Below are 26,626 nucleotides of genomic sequence, written 5' to 3' on the forward strand. Positions count from 1 at the left end.
CATAATAATAGAGGATAAAAAGAAGACATAAAGATGGAGGAGTAAGAGAAGACAGAGAAGGCAGAGAAGACATAAAAATAGAAGAGGAAGAGAAGACCGAGAAGACATAGAAAACAAAGAAGACAGGGAAGACAGAGGAGAAAGAAAATACAGAGAAGACAAAGAAGACAGAGAAGACAGAGAAGGCAGAGAAGACATACAATACAAAGAAGACAGAGGAGAAAGAAAAGACAGAGAAGACAGAGACGACAAAGAAGACAGAAAAGATTGAGAATACAGAGAAGACAGAGAAGGCAGAGAGGACAAAGGAGACCAAGGATACAGAGAAGAGACAGAGAAGACAGAGAAGACAGAGTTGACAGAGAAGATAAAGAAAACAGAGAAAACAGAGGAGAAAGAAAATACAGAGAAGACAGAGACGACAAAGAAGACAGAAAAGATAGAGAATACAGAGAAGACAGAGAAGGCAGAGAAGACAAAGAAGACCAAGGATACAGAGAAGAGACAGAGAAGACAGAGAAGGCAGAGTTGACAGGGAAGATAAAGAAAACAGAGAAAACAGAGGAGAAAGAAAATACAGAGAAGACAAAGAAGACAGAGAAGACAGAGAAGACAAAGAAAACAGAGAAGACAGAGAAGACGGAGAAAACAAAGAAGACAGAGAAGACATACACTCCCGTTCAAAAGTTTGGGGTCACCCCCTCAAAAACATGTCATTTTTTTAGGCCCATATCTCCACCAATTTGCGTCCGATTTCAAAACCCTAGGTTTCATTCAAACGATAATAAGTCAAAGAAACTTTGAACATGATTTAAAAGAAACTTTTTCAAAAAATGTGTATGTAAACTTAACCCAAAGTTGCCAAATTTTCTAAAAAATGAATATAAACTAAAGACAGGGAAAATAGAGAAGACAGAGAAGACAATACATTTAGACAAGAAATATCTGTGGGTTGTATGAAAACAAGCATTGATGTATTTCGCTCTACAAGGGTGATGGTTCAATATGTAATCGCAGAGAATATTTGGTTATTTTCAAAGGTTTTTGGAAGACGCGATTTTTTCTGAGTATTTCTAGATGATAAAAAAAATTACGATTTTTTATTTTCATTTATGTAACCTCTGGTACAGTATGAAGTTCATTCTCGAAAAAAAAAATCAAAATTGGCTGATCCACTAAGTGTTAGCAGATTATAACAGATGCAACCTATAATTCCCGTACTGTATTGACCACCCCTAGTTCTCCATACGAACTTTTGTTTTGAACCGTTGAGTAGTGCTCCATTATATTTCAAACAAAAAAAAATCTTCACTATGGCCCTTTGAAGGGTCCATACTTCGGGTAATTTTGGATCAAATGCCATAGCGTGAACTTTTTTTGAAATTTTGTCGAACAGTAGTGTTACAAATTGCAAATGTTTTAGCAGCACTTTTCATTCTTATGACGCTTACAAGTTTGTGGATTTGTCTGTTTACAGATATAGAAGTTATTTGTTTCAAAATATCGAAGAAATAAGACAATATGTAATGCAATAAAGTATCAAAAGTTTACAATTTTCTTTGTTAAAAACTGAGGCTTTTTTCTAAATTATAACTTGAAACTAGCATATTAACATCTTATCACACTTAAACTTATTTTCAAGATTTCAAGTTAGTCAGATCTCTAGACCTAGAGATTCCAGCTTACCACCCTGTTGAAGATAAAACATTTTGCGATAGAGAACAGGTTAAGACAGATAAAGAAGGATATAATCCAATAAACAACTATGTAAATGTTCGGATACAACACTAAGTTCAAGAGGTAGACCTAGTTCCAGTGGGAACCGTGGAGCCGTGAGCAAAAACGCTAAGAAGAGATGGAATAAAAAGAGTCAAATGAGTCCGAGATAATTCTCAAATTGTCATTGTAACGAAATTAAACATGTTAAGGTTTTATGATGGCTTTTAGAACCTCTATGAAATCAAGTAGGGATTTCATGGGAGCACCAGGAGAGGCATTTAAGAAGCGTTCAAAGAATTTCAAATGATCTCAGGGGCGTTCTATGGGGTTCTAGGTGGTTGCGAGATGTTTCGGGGGCGTTACAGGGGTGGTCCAAGTGACATCAGGGGTTCCAGCGGTTTAAAGGGTGTTCCATGTAGATGGTAGATGCATGTTAAAGTAGAAGGTAGCGAAATCTGCTATGGCAATACACATACTCGTCTTTATAACTACCTCTAAGCTTCGTGAAATAGTTCATGCTATGCTATGATATTCTACAAATCGTTAATGAGATTGAATGTGCCATCGAAATTAGTCTGGATTTTTGAAGTTTAGTATTTCTGGCATAAAAACGCTTTGGAAACTGATATGGAGTTTCAAATCAGATTTTTTTACAACTCTTAAACAAGGTGCCTTTTTATTCAGGAAGAACTGTTTCTGCTTCGGTAAATAAAATAGTTGATTCACCTCCCATTCATGACCTCATGAGCATGAACCACCGTTCAACTGCCAAACGACGTACTTGACCGAAGATGACGAAGTCTAATATCTGCTTGGACGCCAGTAACAACTGCCCAAAGTGGCTACATCCATCTTCACCAGCATCATCATGAAGAACAATAACAACAACAATAACCACAGTCGAATTTCAATAAGCTTTAGAGTTGATTAGAGAAGCACTCGCTGAAGAGCATCTCAATCTACACACACACACGCACACCGGTCGAGAATCATTCACCCAAAACTCTTTCCCCAACTAACCCAAGAACCCCGGGAGCCACTTGATGTAAGCCCCCGAAAACCCGAAACTTGAACCAGCAGCGCTTGATAATTTATTCGTAACTGTTTGGCCCATATGCGCACCCGCGGGGATGACGTGGCACTTTATATCCGATGATCGGTCCGGTTCAAGGCTGCCTTTTAATCAATTGACTCCTCCCGGTTTTCAACCTCTTCCGAGCTCTTCGCACGGCTTCGTCTCGGAATATAAAGTTTATTGAGGTGGTTTGCTAGTTCCACGCGCCCGAAAATCACTGCGAGGATGAGTGGGCACTTTTGGTGTGCAGGAAACCTCGAGGGTCCTCGACGAATCAAAACACCGTAACCTGGGGTCCCACTCCCAATATCGGAGCGCGGCGATGAAGCGTTTCCCATCTCTTTCTCTATCTGGTCCCGGTTCCACCGGGAGGGCGAGAAGTCCACTTATCGGATCGCTCGGAAAGGGGCAAGCTTTCTTCACACTCCGGCTTCTATATAGCTTCTGGGTCCCTGGCGGCGTGGTGGGCCCAGCCAGCAGCCACTTGAGCCAAGCGGGAACCATTATCATTCTCATCATCATCATCGTCGTAGTCGTCTTCTCGGTGTGTGTCGATCGTCGAGTCGAGTGTAATTGGGTACGTTTTTGATTGTTCGAGCTGCGCGCTGGAAGGGTTACTTCAGACGGAAGGCCACTTTGGGCTACCTAGAGCTACCCGAGAGAGGTTCGATCTCGATCCGATGATCTTGCGTGTTTTCACACGGTCCCATTTCGGCCTTCCCTGGATAAATCAACGGAGCAACGCAACAAAGGAGCGCGTGTGCTGCTGGATAAACACCTAACCCAGAAGAACCTCGCGTCATGATCCGAGCATTTATCATTCAATTTGTTGCTTTTGGACATGATTAGCTTACTTCCAATTACGCAAGCGGATGGTTAGAAATCCGATCTTTTGGGATTTATGCGGTCTGGGTTTGACGTCAACGAGAGTTAAGGTAGATATTCAAATGACTTCAATATTTCAGCTCCGATCAAAGTGATCCCATTAATCACACAAAACGGGAATCAACCGCAGAAGCACGTGATCAATCGCTTGAAACTCGAACAATGGGACCATGGTCTACGATCTTCCTTTCAAGTCGTCATACGACTCAATCACATCCATGAACAATCGTCCGATCACCGCAATAGAGAACGGGCGTCCGGGCGTAGCTTTTCAAGTCCTATTATAAAATTGTCGTTAATCAAAATCTTAGGTGAGGTTGCAACCCAGCAGCAACAACAACGGCAAAGCTCAAAAGGTCATCGCATTCCATCCTGTGTCCCATTGAATCCACACAACCCAAGCAATCCCAGGTATCACAAACGGTCGAAATGAATTTGTAAGCCGTCCCCGGCTCCGTATCTGGCTCGAGCCATCTTAAGGCCGTCCACCGCAACCACCCCTGGCCCCTCCAGGGCCAGGTACCGCACAGCAGCGTTAGAGAAAAGCTACTACCCTCCTCCTCCGTACCGTCTCGATTTCTTTCTATTGTAGTGGAAATAAATGCTCATTTATAGTCAACACAAAGCGAACACGCCATGAATGAATCACACACAAATGGGAGAAAAAAAAGCGAGGACAACACCGCACCAGAGTCAGTCAGATAGCGATACTGTTCGATGTGTCTTCTCCTTCGGGTCGTCCGGAGGGATCGAAGGCCGGGTAGGCAAACGTGTGTTATCTCACCCCCGTCTTTGATTGTTTTCTTCCTTCCAAATTGGTTTTCTATAGTTTTTCTTCGATGCCTTGGCAGCGCACACCACTGCTGATGCTAGAGACATGTGATGCTATTTTAAGGATCTTGTCGAATACCATTACAACATGAAGGCCGGCAGTTATGGCTATGTCCTCAAGGGAGAGATATCACCACCGAAATCGTCTTAAGCACGAGAGGATTAAGGGATTTGTCGTTAGGCGGCGGCACTAATACCAATAAGCAGTATCATAAGGATCGGGGTGGTACTACAAGCTGAACATCATTATAAGGACACTACGTGCCACATCCATTGGATGTGCTGCACACACTGTACGAAGTGGAAGGAAGGATGATTGAGAATAAAATTAATTTCCCGGCAGATGTTTAGGAAAATGTTTGGGTTTCAGACTGGGATGCGCTGAGTGGTTGCATGTGTTTGGATCCAGGGTTTTCATCTAATTTCCGTCTATCTAGGCATCGACCAATAATGACCGAATTTATCCTTACAGCTCGCCTAACGCCTCATGATCAATTTGGCATCATAAATTGGCTTCCATATCATGTAAAAAAGCATTGTTAAAGAACTACAGTTTACGTAAAATAATAAGATTGAATGATTGTTACTCGAATTCCGTTTCCGTCTAGTCGACGTCTACTTTGGGCACAATCTGAATTCAATTTCCGGCACACTTTCTAGGTACTATGGCACATGGGATGGTCAAACCTGTTGATTTGACCATAGGTGTTTATTCGAAAAATAGGTCAAATTCTTCGCATTCCAAATCAAATCATGTATTCAACGTGCAATTGAGCAGAAAGTTTTAAATTGAGAAGCATGTAGCTTCAGAATAACGACCAAAGTATTTCAATTAATATTTTTGCCTACCAGATGATAACTGCCCATGATCGCATATCAGTCCCATTTTTGCTGGATTTCCTATACATATGGGACAATTATGCGATCATAGGCAGATAATATGTCCCAACACAGTGCAACAAAGAAATCTTTCTCTGTGGTTGTGAAATACGATGTTTAGTATGTACACATTCGCACACATTTCTTGCATCCTCCGTAGCCGAAGAAAATTGTAAGCAAACATTTTACCAAACATGGGAAAAAGCTTTTGATTTGATTTATTGAGCAGCTTTTGTTGCATTCTGCAACAGTGAACTCCAATTTCTGTGGAGTGATTCAGGCGAAGTGACAAATGAACGGTGATGATGAACAATTCGGCTAGCTGCTGCTTCGGTGTGGTTGCCTTCGTCGTTCGCAAAACGAGAAACACTGTCAACTCGTAAGTGGAGTGAAATTGAAACGAAAAATTAAGTGTAATTATTCGATTTCCAATGCTAAAGAGGCTGGTTATCGATAGTGTACATCTATTTGTTTCCATCTTATAAGGCATAGGCAAAGGTAAGTCGGAATATCTGTAATGATGGGCTATTTTCTGTCTGATGTGACGGGAATTAGCACATATGACAAAGTAAAATTTTACCCTAACTAGGATTAGGTACACACTTGCCTCGTTGCCTGGCGAAGCAAGTGTGTCATTGGCTCTATCTAGATCATCCAAATTATTACTAAGTTTAGCATAAAGGATCTACAGCGACCAAAGTATTTTTATGTTATATAGAGTTATGTTAAATGAACAACTTCGCTTATTGGGGCTGATATAATATCAACAGAGAATATGAGATACCTTCGAGATAGTCAGGATTATCCAACAGCTCTGCAATCCATAATATGGAATTTTTAGCCGTAGCAACAACGATTGTCTTTTGCTGTCTTTTCTGGCTAATGCTAAGAATCTACTTCCGTATCAACACTGCGCAATTGTCTATGCCTAAATAATACAAGTAAATCACAAAAAAATGTTTTGAGTTACAGTTAAATATACGGCGAAAGGATAATTTTCATCGCAAATGATGACATTTTTTTAACATTTTGCGATGTATCTGGTAAAGTCGTATAGGAACACAAATTCAACATTCATATGGTATGACTACATCGTAGAAAACGATATTTTGACATTTTTTTTGCGATAAACATAACTTATTCGCATAAAGGGGCTGTCCATAAACCACGTGGTAATTTTTTTGGGACTTTCCAACCCCCCCCCCCCCCCCCCCCCGCGTGGTCATTTGTCCATACAATTTTTTTTTTTATTTGTCCATACAAAATGGTCATTGGCCAAACTTCACACAGAAATTCCAGCAAGCTTCATTGTAAGCATCTTAAGCAGATTTAAAGCTGATTCAATCTCTCCATCTACTTATTGATTCAGTGAAGAGAAACTACTTATGGCAAAAGTTGAAGAACATGGTTTTCCGACGAAACTGGACGAACTGATTCATGAAATTCTAGATGGAACGAAATCAAGCGCACGGATTGGGAATGCGAAAACAACATCCGTCGTCATCCTAAATGAATTGACGAAAGGTGAGCGTTTATGAATCGATGAAGTACTGGATTTTGAGTAATAAGCTGAATTTGAATCTGATGAGAAGGTAAATTCTCCGGTTCTGCAAAACCCAACCATTGCATTGGTAAAAAAAGCTCGGGTACATATTATGATTAGTAACCTAATTTGATGCTGTTTGTGCAAAACTTTGGGTAACTGTGTTATTGCATTATTTATATGTTGCAACTTCAATAACACAGTTACCCAAACTTTTGTTCAAATAGCATCATTGCAGAAATGGAGATTTGATCATCTCACCATACAAAAATCCAGCTCACTACTTTCAATCTAGTACTTCACCCATTGCATCCAATTTTACCATATTCACTCTTGACTTTTATTTTATTTTAATACCCTGCAACTGAATAATGCAAACAATAGAACCATAGCATAACGTTTACTCCACCACCATCAAGCCGTATTTTTATAGCAATGAAAAAAAACGTTAAGAAACATTATTAATAATTGTAATAAGCCACATTTTCTCTCCACGTCAAAACATATCCAACTCGACTGGCACGCCGCGCCGGTGACCCACACACACACACCCGGCACGGTACAGATTTTATAAGACTCATTTATCATAAAAAGCCGTGTTTTTTTCTGTTCCACTGCTCCCCCATACCAGCAATCTCCCTCGCACATGTAGGTACACACACGGGGCGATCCCATACGACCCGATTCGAAACCAAAGCGATCGAGAGCTTCATCCACGTCCACGACTTGCTCGTGGACGTGGTCCCAAAAGTCGCAGTCGCAGATCGTTCTCGTGTTTTCATTAGTGCGCCCGCGAGGCAACGACGGACGATCGACCGACCGGCGACCGCGACTCACACACGATCAAATTGCGCATATAGATCGCCCGTCGTTGGTTGGGCTCGATCGGCACTTAATCGTCGGAATCTCTCGACTGATGGCGGTGCTGGACCGTGGACCACAGCCCCATCAGCCACGCAATTATTTATCACGCGCCTATAAAAGTTCTTGCGCGGTCCAGCGTCGTTGTTCTGCAGAACCATCCACCATGGATTGTTGGTGCTAGATGCACAGTAAAAAATAAAAGTAAATATGCTGGCGGTTTCCACTACATTTCATGCTGACAAATGCAGGGTTGAAAATCAAAATAAAACATGTTTTAGGAAAGATTCGAACAGTGATCAGTTGATTGGAAGCGATCCGATCTATTTTAGACTTATCTTCTACTTCTTCTCCTGGTGTAATGTCCCAATTAAGGCAAAGCCTTCTATTCCGCTCACTGTTCAATAAGCACTTTCACAGTTATTAACTGAAAGATTTCTCTGCCAATGACTATTTTGCATGTGTAGCGTATATCGTGTGGCAGGCATTACGGAAAGTTTCTGGACAGACCCAGGAATTGAATCCGTCACCATCAGCATGATCATGCTGAACATACGCGCGCTCACTGCTTTGGTTATATGGGCACAGAGTTATTGCATAATAACTTTTCACTGGCCTTCTGTAAATCAACTAGCATGCGGGTGCTCCCGATGAAGTGCAGAGATTTGAAATTCCGCCTAACAAGAGCTTCAAATGACCCAGTCCCTTCTCGTCGCTGTTAAAGTGTTCTCGCATCTAACTTTTTTACTGTGCTATATGCGAATGAAACCTTGATTTGATTTCACTTCAATCAAAATGCTTGATGTGGCTTGTTCTGTTCCCAGGTTCACCTGGTTTCTCCCCCGCGTGTTCCCCCAGCCGGTTGGCCATGGCCATGTTGATGAATGGAACCTGGGCTGGTTTGATTAATTGTGGAATAATTACGGGGAGAATGGAGTTTTTGACCTTTTCCTCCCTGGCGGAGGAAACATCGATGACCGAGTTCAGACCGTGGTGGATAGTGATGATGATGGTTTGGGAATCGAATCGATTCCTCTCGGAATCATGAACTCCTCCGACGACGATTAGGAATTAGTGGCGTATCAAGCGAAAGGCTCTAACAGTTTTGTTTAACGGCGGTAATTAGGGCCATACCGAGGTAAAAAGTGAATCAAATCGGTTCGGGAACTGGCGCTGTGCCGGAGCATGGGTGGTTTTGAGCTGATGGGTTTAAATGAAAAAGACGGGTTTATTTTGTTAAATTGTATGATGATTTGGTGGGTAACGTTTGAACTGTTGCGCTACTATGCGGTTAAGATATAATGCAGTATGGGAAGAACCACAGCATTTTCTCGTATTGCAGTTGGCAACGCAGATAACTATTTGGAGATGCTTCGGAATGGTATTAATATTCATTTAGTTCTAAATTGTTTGGATATGATTTTTTTGGATATGACACAATATGTCAAGGAAATCAAGGAAATTTCTTCCACGAAAAGAGCCTGGATCGGCCGGGAATTGAACCCATCACCCTCATGCTGAATACCCATGCTTTTACAGCTGCGGCAATATGGGCCATAATTAAATGCTGTTCCCAATATAATAACTAAAATCTGTATCATCTAAAATTAAAACTTCCGTACAATAAATTTTGCCAGAAATGCCCACCAAAATCAGAGATTCGGCAAGACAGTTTTTTTTTTTTAAGAATACCTACAAAACATGCGAAAATCATACATAAGTTTGTCGAGGTTTCATTTTAGACTTCACGGATTCCGCCCGGAAATCTTGTATGAGATCTGCAATAATATTTTCAGGAAGTTTATGAAAAATTACGTCATGAACTTCGTCAACTTTGGGTCAAGTTGCTTCATACGTTCTTTGCGGAAGTTACTTCTCTACCCAAGTAACATTTCGCTGGCCAATTAGTCTTGTGGAAGTTTTAAGAACAACCATACCTTTCATTTTGGTTTTATGATGGTTCTAAGAACCTCTCGTAGTCTATTTGACTGAAATGTTACTTGGGTAAGGATTCCATCAGTAGTGCTCTAAAATTTTTCCCCCGACTTCTGTTATTAACTTAACGTTAGAATACATTCGAAAGCTGTGACCTGTGGCTTCACTAAAACATAATAATATGATCGTTTTGAATCTCTTTTCCAATGAAACAACACTTTCTCTTCAAAGGTTTTTCACAAGTACCTAATGCCGGGGCCCGTGGAGTAGTTTGTCACACGTTCGCTTCGTATGCGGATGGTCATGGGTTTGATTCCCAGTCCCGGCACTTGAAATTTTTAGTCAATTGCTCTTCACCGAGAGCGGCTGACACTGACCCTCTTCTGAGCCCTATGGCTCAAACGGACCCGGATACCTGGACATCGGCGAACTGCTACTCATAATGGACTCCAAATCGGACTGGAAAGGAACAACGGCCATCCATCATCCTTGTGCTCATCATTCTACCATGTACAGGGGATAGACAAAATGATCGGGACAAGCAAAATTTTCACTTTTCAAAAAATGTTCAACTAGCTGTAACTTTTCGAAAAGTGCATCAAATATTCTCAAATTTCTACTGTGAGTTCATCAACTAGTTGTGCATCAGTGGTTCAAATTTGGAAAAGATCGGGCCATTCTCCACGAAGTTATCAAGATTCTTGAAAAAGGTAAAAATATCCGATAGCCAACTTTGAGCTATTATATCTCCGGATTCAATGAGCCGATTGGAATGAAATTTTGATCATTTATGACTTATATAATGAACTCTGGAAAACATTTGACTGAACTTGAATTTTTTAACAAGAGACAAAATTATAGCAATTTTAATTTTTTCACGATTTTTTAGTAAATTGGTCTATTTTTAATATGCATTCTATAACTTCTTCAATTTATTGGTGGCTATGTTGTTTCTTTCCTTCAAAACACATTTATATATAAGCCAATAAGAGGGAAATTAAATGATCTTTAATTTGCATCTTGAATTTTGAAACGATGTTGATATTTTGGATAATTTGGTATTTTATTAGAAAAATAATCTAATCGTTATAATTTTCTTCCGTGTTAAAAATATTAAGTTAAGTCAACGGTTTTTCATAGCTCATTATATAAGTCATAAATGGTCAAAATTTCATTGCATTCGGTTTATTGAATCCGGAGATATAACAGCTCAAAGTTGGCTATCGGATAATTTTACCTTTTTCAAGAATCTTTATAACTTCCTGGAGAATGGCCCGATCTTTTCTAATTTTGGACCACTGATACACATCTAGTTGATGAACTTACAGTAAAAAATTGAGCATATTTGATGCACTTTTCGAAAAGTTACAGCTAGTTGAACACTTTTTGAAAAGTGAAAATTTTGCTTGTCCCGATCATTTTGTCTATCCCCTGTATAGAGTAGAAAAGTAAAAGCAGCAGAAAGGCAACCAGTTCGAAAAAATAAAATAGAAAACATATAGGCGCTGTACAAAACTGTAGGTGCAACTGTCAATTGAAATCGCTCACGCAGTGCCCTAGTGGACAATAGAGCTGTAAATTAGGTTAAGTGATTAAGAATAAAAAAAGTACCTAATGATCATAGTTTTACCGAGCCTATTCGCAAGAAATTCTCTTCAATACGCTAATGACTCATTCGACTGGATAATAGTTTGATTTTGTTGATTTTTCGGCTTACAGTCTTATGAATAGCGTTGATTAATTTATTATCATTGCCGACGTTTCGGTTTGGCTATTGAACCTTCCTCAGGGCTCGATACAAAAATCAACAAGTTAAAAGTTTTACTAAATAAATTTAACCCGACAAATTCCAAGTAAAACTTTTAACTTTGTTATTTGTGTATCGATCCCTGAGGAAGGTCCAATAGCCGAACCGAAACGTCGGCGATGATAATAAATTAATCAACGCAATTCATAAGACTGTATGCCGAAAAATCAACAAAATCTCTTTAATGCTTTCCAAGAAATACCACTATAAAGTGCTTCTGAACGTGTACGACTACAGACTTCTTCAGTGCTCGATTCTCTCTAAAATTTGCCACAATAAATTTCAGCAAATTGTCAAGAACTAGGGTTTGGGACCATTTCGGCAGAGAGACCTATTTTGGGCACTTGAATTTTTGAACATGGCTAGATACTGTACATATCCGATCGTGTCAAATTTGACTGAGTTATAGCAGCAATTGCCCAAAATAGGTTCCCCTGCCCATATAGCCGAGGCGGTAAACGCACGGGTATTCAGCATGACCATGCTGAGGGTGACGGGTTCGATTCCCGGTCGGTCCAGGATCTTTTCGTAAAGGAAATTTCCTTGACTTCCTTGGGCATAGAGTATCTTCGTGCCTGCCACACGATATACACATGCAAAATGGTCATTGGCAGAGGAAGCTCTCAGTTAATAACTGTGGAAGTGCTCATTGAACACTAAGCTGAGAAGCAGGCTTTGTCCCAGTGAGGACGTTACGCCAAGAAGAGGAGAGGAGGTTCCCCTGCCCAAATGGTCCCTGACCCCACTTCCACTAAAGGGTATCCTTAGTAGTCTGATATGCACAATTTTCAAAATTTGTGATTTATGCGAACTAATTCGTCGCTGAGACATAGTTTGCCAAGTGAATCATTTTAGTTGCAAGTATTACAAGAACTAAAAACATAGACATTAAACCCTTAAACATAGTTCTCTATTCAAAACATTCAACATATTTTTATTTCAGAATTCAACGAGAAATTTTCCAGAACTTTTCCAAGTAAAATAAATTCCCTGGTAATTCCAAGTTTTTTTCAGGTTTTGCCGGTAGCAGACAACCTGTTAATCCCAAGTAACAATTGCATTGCTGATTGGTTTTGTTTGATTTTTCTTACGGTTTTATTACAGCAATAGCCAAAACTCCCAATTTTATGACTACTTTTATCAAAACCATTGGAGAAAGGTTTTCTAGCATTCTTGAAGTTATTTTTAAAACCAAAATTCAAGAGTAAACAAAACTTTTCAATATGGGAAATGTATTACCGTTTTGAAGCAGCAGAGTTCTGGTAGTTTACTCTCAACAGATGGCTTTCCATTCGACATCTGTTGGTAGCTAGGCAGAAGTTATAACAAAACTTGCCATCTTGCTTACGTTTGATTTTCGCCAATTTTGAATCCGCCATGCCATATTGGAATTATTAGAGAACACGAATGGAAAATAATTATTTCATGATTATAATATGCATAATTTTCGAGGTGCATTAATTGTATGCTGCTACAGTCCCAATATTCATGGTAAAATTGATTCCGCATAAGCCACAGAACATAGTAACTGCTAAAATATTGCTTTGAAATTATCACTTTCTACTTGCGAATGACATTTCATGCCATTGAAGAAACTTCCCTGCACCTCTGCATTCGATCAGGATTGAAAAAATAGGGTATGTGTTCCATCAGTAATCTCACGCTCCCATATTTATCCTATTCGAATACAAGCGATTACGGCACCGATTGATTCCGTTCTTTTTGTTTTCATGGGTGCTCACTTTTAACAAAAAATACAAAAATATGAAACAAAACAAACAGCGCTTCAATCGTTTGTTTTCCGTAAGATGAAAATGGGAGCCACATGCTTAATAAGGGAACTAATACCCTAATAATGATGAGCTGTCAAGCAAAACAAATGTTATCATTGAGGGTGGAAAATTTTTCGACACCGTTTTAAACAGTTTTATTGGTACTCTTAATACTGTCTGCAAAACCTTCACGAGAGCGGTCCATTTAGCCGAGATATGCTCTCAAAGAGGTGATCAAGAGGTTTTGATGTATGAATCAGTTTTATTGGAAGTTGGTTACGAGAATCTCTTATAGAGCACAATAAAACCTAAAATGTTACTTGGGAATCTTACTAAAAATTTACATTTAATCAAGGTAATCTTCTGACACTCTTAAATAGTTTTGGAAGATAACCAGCAAATTTTGCTATATTTTCCATGCTGGATTCATTCAGAAAAAAAATGTTGTAAATTCAGCAAAATCTTTTAAAATATCCAACAGTTTTAACCGATGACCAGCAAGCTTGTGCTGGTTTCCAGCAAAATATTGCAAAACTTGTAAACTGGGCTTTGTCAAATGTAAAATTTGAAACGAGCTCGCCAATAAATATTCAATCGTGTTTTCACTGGATAACAAAATTAGAGAAACTGAATGGTCTTTGCCTTCGTGTTGTCGTATTCAGCAAACATCGTTATCTGAGGGTAGTTGAACAGCGGGTCGAGTTGATCACTATGGGGTCCTCATTCTTCAATGGCCAAGAAACTACAGTTGTATTTCAATGTGATTAGAAATTATGACAATTGGCTTGCAATTGTCGATTTTTTTCTCTATGAGATGCTTTCTATCAAATATTCGCCTCCCTCCAATGTATTTTGTATAAGATGACTCATAAAACTGTTTCAATTTTTCGTGGTAGGCTTGTTGAACTGGATTTGAAGTTACAATTAAGGTTAACATATTGTTGTGTATTAGGAAAACATTTTCTACTAAAATAAGAATTTTCATATAGATGTTGCCTAGCACAAGGTGTTTATTGTAGATTATTTTGAAATCTATTCGATTTCATTATACTATTTAGGGTACGAGTATTCTTGCTCATCCAATTCCAAAAACAAACGAAGAATGCTTATTCCTAACAAAAATACAAAAATAAACAAAACAAATAGCTCGTATGAGCTTTGTCTTCGATAGGACAATGAATAAAAGCGCTTTGCATAAGATTGTTTCCAGGCCCATACTTACGAAATATACCAGTTGTATAAAAAGTGAAAGGTCAGATTCAGCATCATCAAATTGAATATGCTCAATATTATTTTAGTCGTAGAATGCTAAATCGTTGGTGTGCTCGATTGTAGTTGAGAACTCATATTTTGTGGCTTCTCAGTCTTGACAAAATTTAAAACGCTGTTACAGATTCTGCCGAACCACAGTTGAAGAGAACACTGTAACTATTGGTCAACATCATTTTTTCAAAAGTTTTTTAAATGTTTAAAAACAAAATATGGATATTAAAACCAACAAATAAACATTTCCAGAGTCCCTGAAGAAGGTCCCAAACGGACCGAAACGTCGGACAAAATAAATTAACAGCGTTTTGATTTGGACAAGACTGAGATGCCACACAACATTATTGGAATGCTATGTCAGTAGTTCGTCAACTTCGGTGGGTGTTCAACTACCGCTAACTGCACTGCTGGCAGAATTTCAAAAACGTGATACAACGTGATAGTGAACTTCCTCACTCAGCTATATGTCTTCTTTTAGAACTCATTGGAGTCATACGCCATTCAAAACCTAAGCCACAGTTGCGATCACAATACGCCTGCACACAGAGTAAACAATCCACTGCTAGAATATTGCAAACCTCTTGTATTGAAGTGCAGCCCTGGTTACACTGACCCGCACTCATTTTAAAGTATCTTACCGAAGGGACAGTAATTCAATACAAGAACTACCGTGTTTGAGTGTTGGATTGCATCGATGAGTCCTTCGGTGAAGTATCTCGCACGAAAGCACAGAAGAAACCGAAGGAAGAGCATACGAGAACATGCGACTGAAGAGGAGTGTCGTATACCAAGGGCTTAGAAGAAACCGATCCTAAACTTGTCCTTAATCCTTAAATATTGTTATTAGTTGTTAGTTAAATAAATGTATTTGTAAATGTTTAAATAAAGTGACGTGAAATGAGTAACGAGGATTAACTGTAAAACCAATGTGATGTGTTAAGTTGAACGAAGCCCGAGGAAGAAACCATCCGAATCTATTAAGGGACCGCATCCGAAGGGACCGTTACCGAGGCTATCAAATATTGAGCTTCTCGAGAATTTTTAGCATTTCGACAAGTTTCTCTACGACCTCTAGGTTGTGCGCCAGGGTATAATGTGTTTTGGTCACTTTGCGACGATTAACTCAAATCCGCACACCAGCGCACAATTTGCGCGCCGATTGCCTTTGCGCCAATTTATCACTAGCCAAATCACTATTAATCAGTTTAATGAGGTAAAAGCGTTGTTACCACCAATAATATCTTTGTTGTACCTTATTTCCAGACATTAGGAAGTTCAATGTTTCAGACAAAAAATGGATCCGAACCCTAAGAGAAATAGAGCTCTTGGCGCGAACCATTTTGACACTTGTTTATTTACATTTTGTATGGCACACAACCCGGCGCATGGGCTGTCGGCGCACAAGTTGTTGGCCAGTATGCGGATTTCAGAAAAGATTCGCAATACAGTCCACTGAAAAAACAGATACTGACCAGCTCCCAAACATACCGAACACGCAGTAATCCTTTATCGAGATCGGTGATGGAGTTATTTTACAAATGATTTCAATATCTTATTTAATCACCGAATTTCGGTCGTTATGATTATTTCTTTTAGAAAATCTGAGAAAAAAATACCGTTACCTCAACTATTTCCTGGATTACCGATGCGAACAGGTAGGTGAGTTTGAGCCAAAAATATATAGATTTTGAGGTGGCGCAATCGCCTCAAAGTTGAATTTCCGAGTGATAAAAAGGTGTTTTCACTTGAAGTGCCATGACTTTTTCAATTTTCAACCGATTTCCAATCTTTTTTTATGAATCTCTCACAAATTAATTTTTAAGTAAACTTGTAGAATATCAAATTTTCTCAAAGGCACAAAAAATATAAGTTTTAAAAGATTTTTTTTTATTTTTTTTTTGTTTATTTATTTCACAACAAAAATTTGTGCAAATTTTAATTGTTTTCATGCTTAGTTTCGGGCTTAAGTGAAAAAATTATTCTTAATAATCATATGGAAACCCTCAAACTTCAATTTTTGGAGTGTTTTGGATTGAAAAATGTTTTCATGTTCTAAATGCGATTTTTTTTTAAATCTCCATTGTATTCCATGTCCCTAAATATAATGCTTAGTATCTGGTTTAACCTTCCGTAACTCGCGCGGTTGGCCACCACCGCCAGCACCACACTAATGCTGAATAAAAAAAGCGAGATTTTTGTTGTACAAAATGCAACAGGGCGATCACTCGAAGGGTAAAGTATAAACTTGCAAAAAAAAACGTCTTAATTCCAATTAAAAAAATCCCTTGTTTTGTCAGTTTTCGGTGAAAGGTATCATAAAAATGTATACTTTAACAAATAGTGCATTAAGGAAAACGATAAATATAGGCAACGAATACATCTACAAAAGCACGCTAAAAGATTTAAAGGTAAGAAAAAGGAAAAAAAAACAATAAATAAAATATTTAAAAACTTATATTAAGCGTAATTTTGGGAAAATTTAATAATCTACAAGTTTAATTTGATTTAATTTATTTTGTGAGATTCATAAAAAAAATATTAAAAGAGCGGACCTGGTGTGATGGTTGAAGCCCGACAAAATGTGAGTTCTTCCAGGGAAGTAAAGCGTGGATTCCTAGATGAACTAGCCTAGGGCTTAAAATCTTTTTTTTCTTTCAGACTCTAGTTTAATTTAAAAAACACTTCACTAATACTTCACTTTTGCAAAAGAAAATAAAAAAATGAATAACTCTTTTAAAGAAAAACTAGAAAGGACGAGCAAATTCCTTTTAATTCTACTACTGTGCTTATCTTCGGACAGATAGGCCTATTTCGTCTGTGACTTACAGACTTCTTCAGTGTCAAGTGCTCGACTGAAGAAAACCTCGCATTCGTTGTGGTATTTATACTAGGAGTGTATGTGTAGGTACGTGTGTGGGTAAAAATGTAGGTATAAAAATGTAGGTACAAAATTGTAGGTACGAAATTGTAGGTACAGATTTGTAAAAAAGGGGGTGTATCTACCTGTTAGAAAACAGGGTGTCAATAAGATACCTAAAGCTAGGAAAATTCCTAGTATAAATACCACAACGAATGCGAGGTTTTCTTCAGTCGAGCACTTGACACTGAAGAAGTCTGTAAGTCACAGACGAAATAGGCCTATCTGTCCGAAGATAAGCACAGTAGTAGAATTAAAAGGACTTTTGCAAAAGTGAAGTATTAGTGAAGTGTTTTTTAAATTAAACTAGAGTCTGAAATAACAAGTTCTACTAAAAGCTCTAAAGTAATAGTAAAGCTTAAAATCTTGTTAATACAGATAAAAAATATATTAGAAATCGGTTGAAAATTGCAAAAGCCATGGCACTTGAAGTGAAAACGCCGAAACATCACTTGAAAATTCAACTTTGAGGCGATTGGGCCCCTCTAAATTTCAATATTTTTGGCTCAAACTCAGAGGTGTCTTTATTTATGTCATTTGAATCCAGAAGAGCTTACGAATTTCAGGTTTCAACAACTTTTCAAAAATAAGCCGCATAGCTATTATAACTATCGAATGGCTCAGTCAAAATCAGTAAAACTCAGTGTAAAACTGTTGAACATATTGATTTGAGAACGCCGATGCAAGAAATGTATATTGAGAGGTTTGTGTTCATAGTTTTAGCCATTTCGATTGCCAATTTCAATAGTTATAGCACCGACAAGCTACATAAGGGGCTGTTCATAATCCACGTAGACCAAAATTTGGCCATCTCAGACCCCCAAAACCCCCCCACCCCTCCCCCTCGTAGACTTTTGTCCACACAAAAATTTTGAAATTTGTATGGAGCTTAGACTTTGGCCAGACCCCTCCCCCCCCCCCCAAAAGTCTACGTGGTTTATGAACGGCCCCTAAGTTGTTGTATCAAATTCATTTGCGCACATTTTACTGTTTCATGGTTACAACAAAAAATACTGCACCGATTTTCATGAATTTTTTGCATGTGAAATAAATACATCTCAAAATGCTCCCAAATAAAATTTGAGCAATTCTTTTTTTTTGTTTATATTAACGTGTATTTTAACTTAAATGCTAATTGTACACTTAGCAATTCTAATGTACCCAATCCAGAGTGATAACCGTAAATATGGGCCCCGATTATTGCGGATCCAGGTTTAATCGTTCAATTACAGAATATCGATACAGTCCACAATTATTTAAACCCATGTAAATTTATCTAGTAATCATACAAATTTTGAAAACCACAGAAAACAATCTACACAGAGAAGCGACTTATTTCTCCTGAATTTGGTTCCGACAAAACTTTTTGCCGTTAGCCGTCGGCATTTTCTCGTGTTTCCAATCGACATGCAGTGGTCACGTTTCGAGCACATTATTTGGCTGGATGGATGCAAAGGTCCAATCTTTCCAGTACACTACAATTTCTTTACAAACAATATGTAAGTCCTTCAAAATTCATCCACAGTGAACGTAATGTTCTAGATGATAAGTAAATTCCAAAATCTCAAAATTCGCATCCACTACTAAACTATATTACACATTCTCAGCCTACATTCACTAACACCAACACCATTCAGGTCCAATCCTGATAGGGTGGTTTCCACAAGGACCCATCGAAACTGGTCGTCGCAGATACCTAGTAGGCACATTCTTCTTCTGGTTTTTGTCGCCCATGTGTAGTGGATGGTGTGGCGTAAGTACATAGAGTCACAGAGACACAAGAACTCCCTGCTTGCCTGCCTGCCTACCGACCCGGTCTTATGTTCTTATTTTTTGCTGCACATTGAAATTTGATCCACTCATAGTTGAGCAGCGTTATTATTCATAAGGCGACAAATTTTATCATCCCGAAATTTGTCACTGTCAGATGGAATTTTACAATTTCACACTGGGTACTGTACCTCACTGAGCTGGTTGTCCACGGGTAGCATTTTGTCCTGCTGCTGATGTTGGTGCGGCTGCGGCTGCTGATGATGGTGGTGGTGGTGGGGGAATTGCTCCAGGTAGGCGTCCAGAGTGCGGCAGTTCTTGGACCACGACGATCGAAAACAGGCAAAAAATTGCTAATAAATTCACTTCACAGAAGTTACGATGTTTTCATGCACTTTTCTTCGAGGAATGATTTAATTTAGTTGCACTGTATGAAATCCTCGATTTCTTCTCATTCATTTATTTCAGGGATAAGCATTTTCACTCAATCGATAACGTTTGCTGATTTCTAATCACTGTTGCGCATTGCATTCACTCGCGAAAATCAATTACGATTGCTCAGTATCATTGACTGATTTGAATCTCACTCACCGGAAACAAAACACGCACTCGAATCACTAATAAACCACGATAAAAGCTTGTAGGCCGCGATCGAAAAAAAAACAATCGAACGATCGTGCACCGACGACGCTCTATCGACCGTCCGTCTCTTTCGATTCAAACGTCAAAGATAAACTAAAATTAAATAGAAAACAATTTAGCGAGAGAGACAGATTTCCCTCCGATTCACCCGACCCGGAGCACAAAACGAAGCAAAAAAAACGGCAATACACAACCCTGCTCCGATATTGCTATGTAATCAGACTAGCGGTCTCTTTTCCTCTCACGCTCAATTCGTACCGTCTCACTCTCTCGCTACTTTTATTAATCGCACCACTACACACCACCCGATGGCAATTAACCTATCGGACGACGATGCCGGTCCGACCCAAGAGCGCAGCAATCAATTTTATCTCTTCGCTCCTCTCGCACTGCTGTGCAGCACTCCCGAGACAGCAGCGCGAATCGACCGACGCGAAGGAGAGGTAAAAAAGTGTACAATCGAAATCGAATCGGGAGTGGATTCGTGTACCAATACATGCGCACTACATCAGCGGAGCGCTTCGGTTCTTGCGAGCGCGGGAGAGATTCTCTCTCGATGGCACCAACACGCGCCAACGGTGGTGAGCTCATTCCCTATTTTCTTATCAATGCAGAGAGAAGTAAATAAGCGCGCGGTATCTCGCTCACGTCCATTCGCTTGTATGGTGGTGGCCGGCGCAACGAGACAGAATCAATCCAATCGGTTGTTTTATTACCCATACCAGCCGAAGTATCAGTACCTACCAGCACCAGCGGGAACCATTGCTGGTGCCGGCCGACGGGAAACCGGAGAGGATAAACACTCCTTTCAATTTTCCGATGGGAGGTATTTTTGCCATTCGGAATCGATTGGCAGCCCGGCGTTTAATTAGGTGGATGCGCGGATGGGGAATTTATTTTTATGGACGGGCATTTACATATGAACTTGTGGAGCGGTACGTTTTGTTATATTGAATACCATTTGCATGAGTTTTAGATGAAAGCGAGGTAAAAATGAGGCCGAATACAATTTTATTGATGCGGTAATATTTTTATCCTGTTATTATTGTTAAAATAGCTGAACAAGTTTAAATGCATGATTCTTAAATATGTATCTTTATGTTTATCACTGGTAAGTTTTGCTGGGCTCCCTACAATACATAAGGAATACAATTCAATTGATTTATGGCACAAATCTCCCAAATGAAGGAGAACGTGCCCTAGGAGCCGACCTATTAAAATAAATTTAACTGTAAGATAAGATTTTAATTAGAGCCTGCTATATGCTACAGTTTGTTAAATTTTCATGTGTTTCGAATAAATCCATCGTTACAAAGCAACAAAACAGCACACCACATGAACTTGAAAGAAACTGAAGGCAGGTACAATATATCGATGGAAACAATGAGAATGAAATCATGTTTAGACAAGTTCAGATCTGTTGCATCTTGAGAGATGGAAAAGCAAATAATTTGATCTGTAATTACTTTAGGTAATTCAGTATTCTAGTGCTATTATTGTTAAGCAATTTAATTTTTCGGAAGCTTTTTAAAATGGATTGAACCATTGTAAACTGATACTTACAAACAAAAGTGCATCTGCTGATTTGCTTATGGTTTGCCGCAGCATTTTACATAAGAAGTACACTAGCAACAGGCCACTAATCAATCAGGTTTTTTTCCGGGTATTCGTTAAACAGTATATTGAGAAACAGCATTTTTTTTTTCAATAAACCTAGAAGAAAAACTTGAAATGTCAGGGAGTTTTTATAATTCAGTTTTATCCTAGACTTCTATTTTGATACCATCTATATTTTTCTTTCATGGAAAAATTCCCTCCCCCTTTTTAAGTTTTTTCGCCACAAATTTTTGGTTTTCCAAATTTCGGAAAATTGAAAATTTTAAAAATTAAAAATTTAAAAAAAAAAAACAGAAAGAAAAACAACACTTATTTGGAATACGTAAAAACGAACATCTGACATGAATCTCTAACGGAATCCCTTTTTTCTGTTAAAGTTCTCAGGAATGCGCGATTCATTTTTTTAGATTTTTTAATTTTTTTAATTGAATTCTTATTTTTTTCATTTTGTTTCATTTTGGCCAAGTTTTTCTTGGAATTTCAGTAGAAGTTATTGAGTTTACAGGGTAGCCATCGACTGAGAAATCTTAAAGTTTCCGGTGGGACAATCGCAGGTACAATCGAGGGATTAAATTATATTTTATATTTCATCAGACGTTTCGTGAAATAATTAATCTGCCGGCATGAAATTCAAACATTAGACACACTATATATTTTTTTTTCTCTCTTTCAGTTATGAAGAAGGGAAAATATTAAAGTTGTAGAAGTGTTCAATAATAGCACGTTAAAACATTACAAGATCCAAACAATATCAAAAACGATTTGTAGATATTTTTGCTTAAAATTTGAAAAAAAAATATATATCCCTTTCGGGACGAACCAGCACAATCGAGCTGTTTTTCGACATTGGTTTTACGCATTTTTTTCAATTGTTTTTTCCTCAAAATATGTGATGTAAATATTTTTTATGATCGAGTTATTACTCTAACTTGTATTTCTGAGCCTCAGCTTTGGTTGGAATTGTTTATGAAAAACGCCACAATAAGTTAAACAAAAAGTAAACAATCACCCTAGAAGTTGAAAAAGTTTTATCTGTCGTATTTTTTTAAATATTTGTTTAATCCAGGTATACAGAGATAAAAATCGATAGAAAAAGAGTAGTTCTGCAAAACGGCGAAGAAAAAGTGGTGCTTTGTTGAAAAGCACAAGATTTCTGGGTGGTCAAAGTGGGACCAGCACAATTGTGCTGTTCCGTCCCCAAGGCGGTCCAAGTTACATCGGAAATTGCCTATTCTTAGGCGTTTTATGGTATAGAAGATTGATTTGAATTATTAAATCACGACAATGTGATAGTTTGTAAAAACTTAGCCGTATAATTTCATTTCAAGGAACACGATATCAGCTTGTACGAGTTTTTGAAAGAACTTCGAATACTTGGGTGAATAATATTACTCCATATGATCGAAATCATGAATGAGATTGGAACAGGGATTTGCTTTTCTTATTATCTTCTTCTTATTCACTTCTATGATTTGAAAACCCTGTCAAGCTGATCTCGCGTTCCTAGATTTGGAATTATACGTCTAAATTTCTACAAACTAACACTTTGTAGTGATTTAATAATTACAATAAATCTTCTGTACCGTAAAACGCCTAAAAGTAGGCAATTTTTAGCAATTAATTAGAGAACATCGACCGGCTTGAGGACGGACCAGCACAATTGTGCTGGTCCTAATATGACCCCAAAAAGTGCATAGGTGGATAAAGTAGCCGAAGTAAAGAAAGTTTTATTCTAAAGGACGTTAAGTTTATAAGAGAAAATTTGAGATAATCATTCTTTTATGGTCCCTCACGAAAGGGATATATATATGCCAGCGGCAACGAACCTTTGGCCTAAGGATCTGCAAGCGGCAATGTTTGCCACTCAACTGTAGCTCACTGTTGTGAACATCAGGGAAATAAGAGCGTTTAGTGCTTCGTTTTCACAGCTCAGAAAAGAGCACATGGCATTTCAATAACATTGAGCCATCTCTTTGAATGTATGTGTTCCATTTCTTTCAGAAGAACTTAATTTGTTCTCATGTAGAAATTCTCAGATATTTCGACAACAACGAAAATTGACATCAAATCACTTTGATTTGTTCGTACGGTATCCATAAAATCTTTGAATAACACATCAAAACTGCATCGAGATATCACATCAAAAATTGTTCATTTTGAGATATGAGTGGGTTAGAAGCAAAGGGATGCAAGTGACATAGACCCACTTTCAAATAAATAAATGAGTTTTAAAGTTTTTCACCAATTTTCCATCCCAAACTCCATACATTTAGAGTTTCAAAATCGACCCAATTTTCTCCAATTTATTGTGGTTTTTCTAAAAATCGTAAAAATAATCTTAAAAAAGTTCCTGAAAGCTTGTAATCCGAAGATTTTTTTATATGCTCAGCTCAAAATCGACAAAATGCATCTGGACCCCTCTTCTTCTTCTTCTTCTTCTTCTTCTTCTTCTTCTTCTTCTTCTTCTTCTTCTTATTCTTCCCCTTCTTCTTCTTTTTCTTCTGTATGGCTCTACGTTTCCACTGGAACTTGGCCTGGCTCTCCCCAACTTAGTGCTCTTTGAGCACTTTCACAGTTATTAATTGGAGGGCTTTCTTTGCCTGCCATTGCATAAATTTTGTACATTGTGAGGCAACAACAACAACACAATTGTTGAATGTGTACACATTGATGAATTTTGCTCACAAAGCCCTTCCCTCTTGTTGCAGAAAATTCTCAACGGGGCGCTCACTTCACAGTACTGTTCTAAAAAATAACACTAGTTTACAAAATAAAACGAAAGTCGTGAACTTCTGTCAACGACCAAATTTTTGAAGCATAATTTAGCGCTGATTTCGAAACCGTGCTTCAAAAAATTTAAAGTAGAACAGTTTTTGAGTTTTAGCTCAATATCGAGTTTAACAACTTTTTAAAATATGGAATTTAATAAAATTCAAATAGCTTGCGTTTTGTTCAACCAATTTTAAATCTTTTTCCATAAATTCAAAGCTGAATATAATACCATTCGATCATCTGAATGCAGGTTTCAGATGATCGAATGGTATTATATTCAGCTTTGAATTTATGGAAAAAGATTTAAAATTGGTTGAACAAAACGCAAGCTATTTGAATTTTATTAAATTCCATATTTTAAAAAGTTGTTAAACTCGATATTGAGCTAAAACTCAAAAACTGTTCTACTTTAAATTTTTTGAAGCACGGTTTCGAAATCAGCGCTAAATTATGCTTCAAAAATTTGGTCGTTGACAGAAGTTCACGACTTTCGTTTTATTTTGTAAACTAGTGTTATTTTTTAGAACAGTACTGTGAAGTGAGCGCCCCGTTGAGAATTTTCTGCAACAAGAGGGAAGGGTCAGATTGATAAAATTTAAGACATTGGCGAGTTTTGGGAACGATCTCCTTAAATTTTAGCAAAATTTTCAAAAATATATGAAGAAATGTATTTTTTTTTTCAATAAGAAAAACACAATTTAAAAATTCTTTCTCAACGTTTTTTTGACATATCATATCTAGGCAAGATACAGTAAAAAATTCAGCTCAATCGGAGCATTGATTACGGAGAATGAGATGTTTGAAGTGAGCGACTTTGTTAAAAAATAGAACAAAAATCGATTTCAAATCATCAACCTTGTATGGAAAGTCGAAAAAATTTCCGCTCTACTGTAATTTTTTTCCTTCGCGTTTTCGAACTCAGGGCATGATTCTACACCAAAAACGATCATCAGCTTACCGAGTTCAAAAATGCTGTAAACTAGTGTAATTAGTTCAGAGTTGTAATGTTTCACTTCTAAAGCTTAAAGAATACTTTGTCTTATACAAAACATGGCCAATCGGAATAAGCTAAAAAAAGCAAATGATTTACAGGTTTGTGAGTAGAGTACATAGCTCGCAACCGTTTGAATTGTTGTGTAATTTCATGCCGCTGTTTTACTGTTTTAAGACTCAGCGGCACGTTTCCATGACTCAGCGTCATAATGTTTGGTAAATATATACAATAAAAGGTTTGTCCACCGTGACATTTGACAATGGACTTTTGCAGCCATCATTTTTCAAGAAAAAAGTACGAAATAATTATGAAAATCGTCTTTACCATCATGATATCATGACTCATAGTCATGATTTTATGATTTTGTCGTCATAATTTTGGAAACGAATTTTCCCGTTTATTTTGAACGCAAAATTATGTCGAAAAAGCTTTTGAATTTGAATCTCTAGTAAGTATCATGTACAGGACGCAGTATCTGCGGTATAATCTTTGTATTTCATGTGACAATAATTTTACTGGAAAAAAAAACTAAAGTCTTTTAGCAACACTAAACCGATTCGTACTTACTCTGCCAACCCTTGATTTAGAAGAAACTTGATTTTATTTAGTGGTGGTGCAGAAAATTACCTGAAAACAGACGAAGCAAAAAATAAGAATTAGAGTTTTTTTTATGTCTACAAGCAAGCTAACTAAGAACAACCTTTGCCAATGACTATTTTGCATGTGTGGTTTCTTCAAGAAGTCATCCCAGAAAATTACTTCAAAATCCTTCCAGAATTCCATTGGTAATTCACCTAGAGAAGTTTTATATATTTTTATTTCGTTATTTTAATTCTTCCACTAGGAGAGCATTCAATTAGGAGTGCCACAAGGAAATCTTCAAGGAGTTTCATCGTGACTCCAGGAATTTTCAGGCAATTCTTCCAGGAGTTCTATCGAGAATACCTCCATGGGCACCATGGGTTTAAGGGGTTACATACCTTGCGGGAGCAAAAAATCGAACTTTTTTTATTGCATAATCTAAAAGTATATTGTCAGCACCTTGTAGTGCGCACCCTCCAAAGGGACAAGGCAAAGCGCGAAACTTTAATCGCGAATATGTCGAAATGGTTTTGGTTGAAAAAATGCCGTGATCACGATATCTTTAAAACTAGTTGACCGATTTGCAAACATATTTTTTTTAATTGATCGTATTTCAAAACTCGAGGTACTGAAAAGAATTTTTCCAGGAGTTCCTTTGAAAATTATTGCATGATTCATTCGAGAGTTATTCTAGGAGTTCCTTGGAGAATATTTCTAAGAATTCTATTTCTGCAATAGATTTTTTTGAGAATTTATCCA

The 26,626-nt window shown here is 37.9% G+C and overlaps 1 protein-coding gene and 1 long non-coding RNA gene across 5 annotated transcripts in view; both read right to left on the reverse strand.

Annotated features, from left to right (window-relative positions):
* Positions 1-20,841, reverse strand: part of LOC134288482 (uncharacterized) — a 90,749-nt gene extending 69,908 nt beyond the window's left edge. Inside the window, exon 1 of the long non-coding RNA XR_009997976.1 lies at positions 19,452-20,841. This is a non-coding gene — a long non-coding RNA (uncharacterized LOC134288482). The remainder of the gene's footprint in view (positions 1-19,451) is intronic.
* Positions 1-26,626, reverse strand: part of LOC109417878 (protein dead ringer-like) — a 462,566-nt gene that overhangs the window by 234,105 nt on the left and 201,835 nt on the right. The window lies entirely within an intron of this gene.

The sequence above is a fragment of the Aedes albopictus genome, chromosome 2, assembly GCF_035046485.1.
Source record: "Aedes albopictus strain Foshan chromosome 2, AalbF5, whole genome shotgun sequence".
Classification (NCBI taxonomy): domain Eukaryota; kingdom Metazoa; phylum Arthropoda; class Insecta; order Diptera; family Culicidae; genus Aedes; species Aedes albopictus.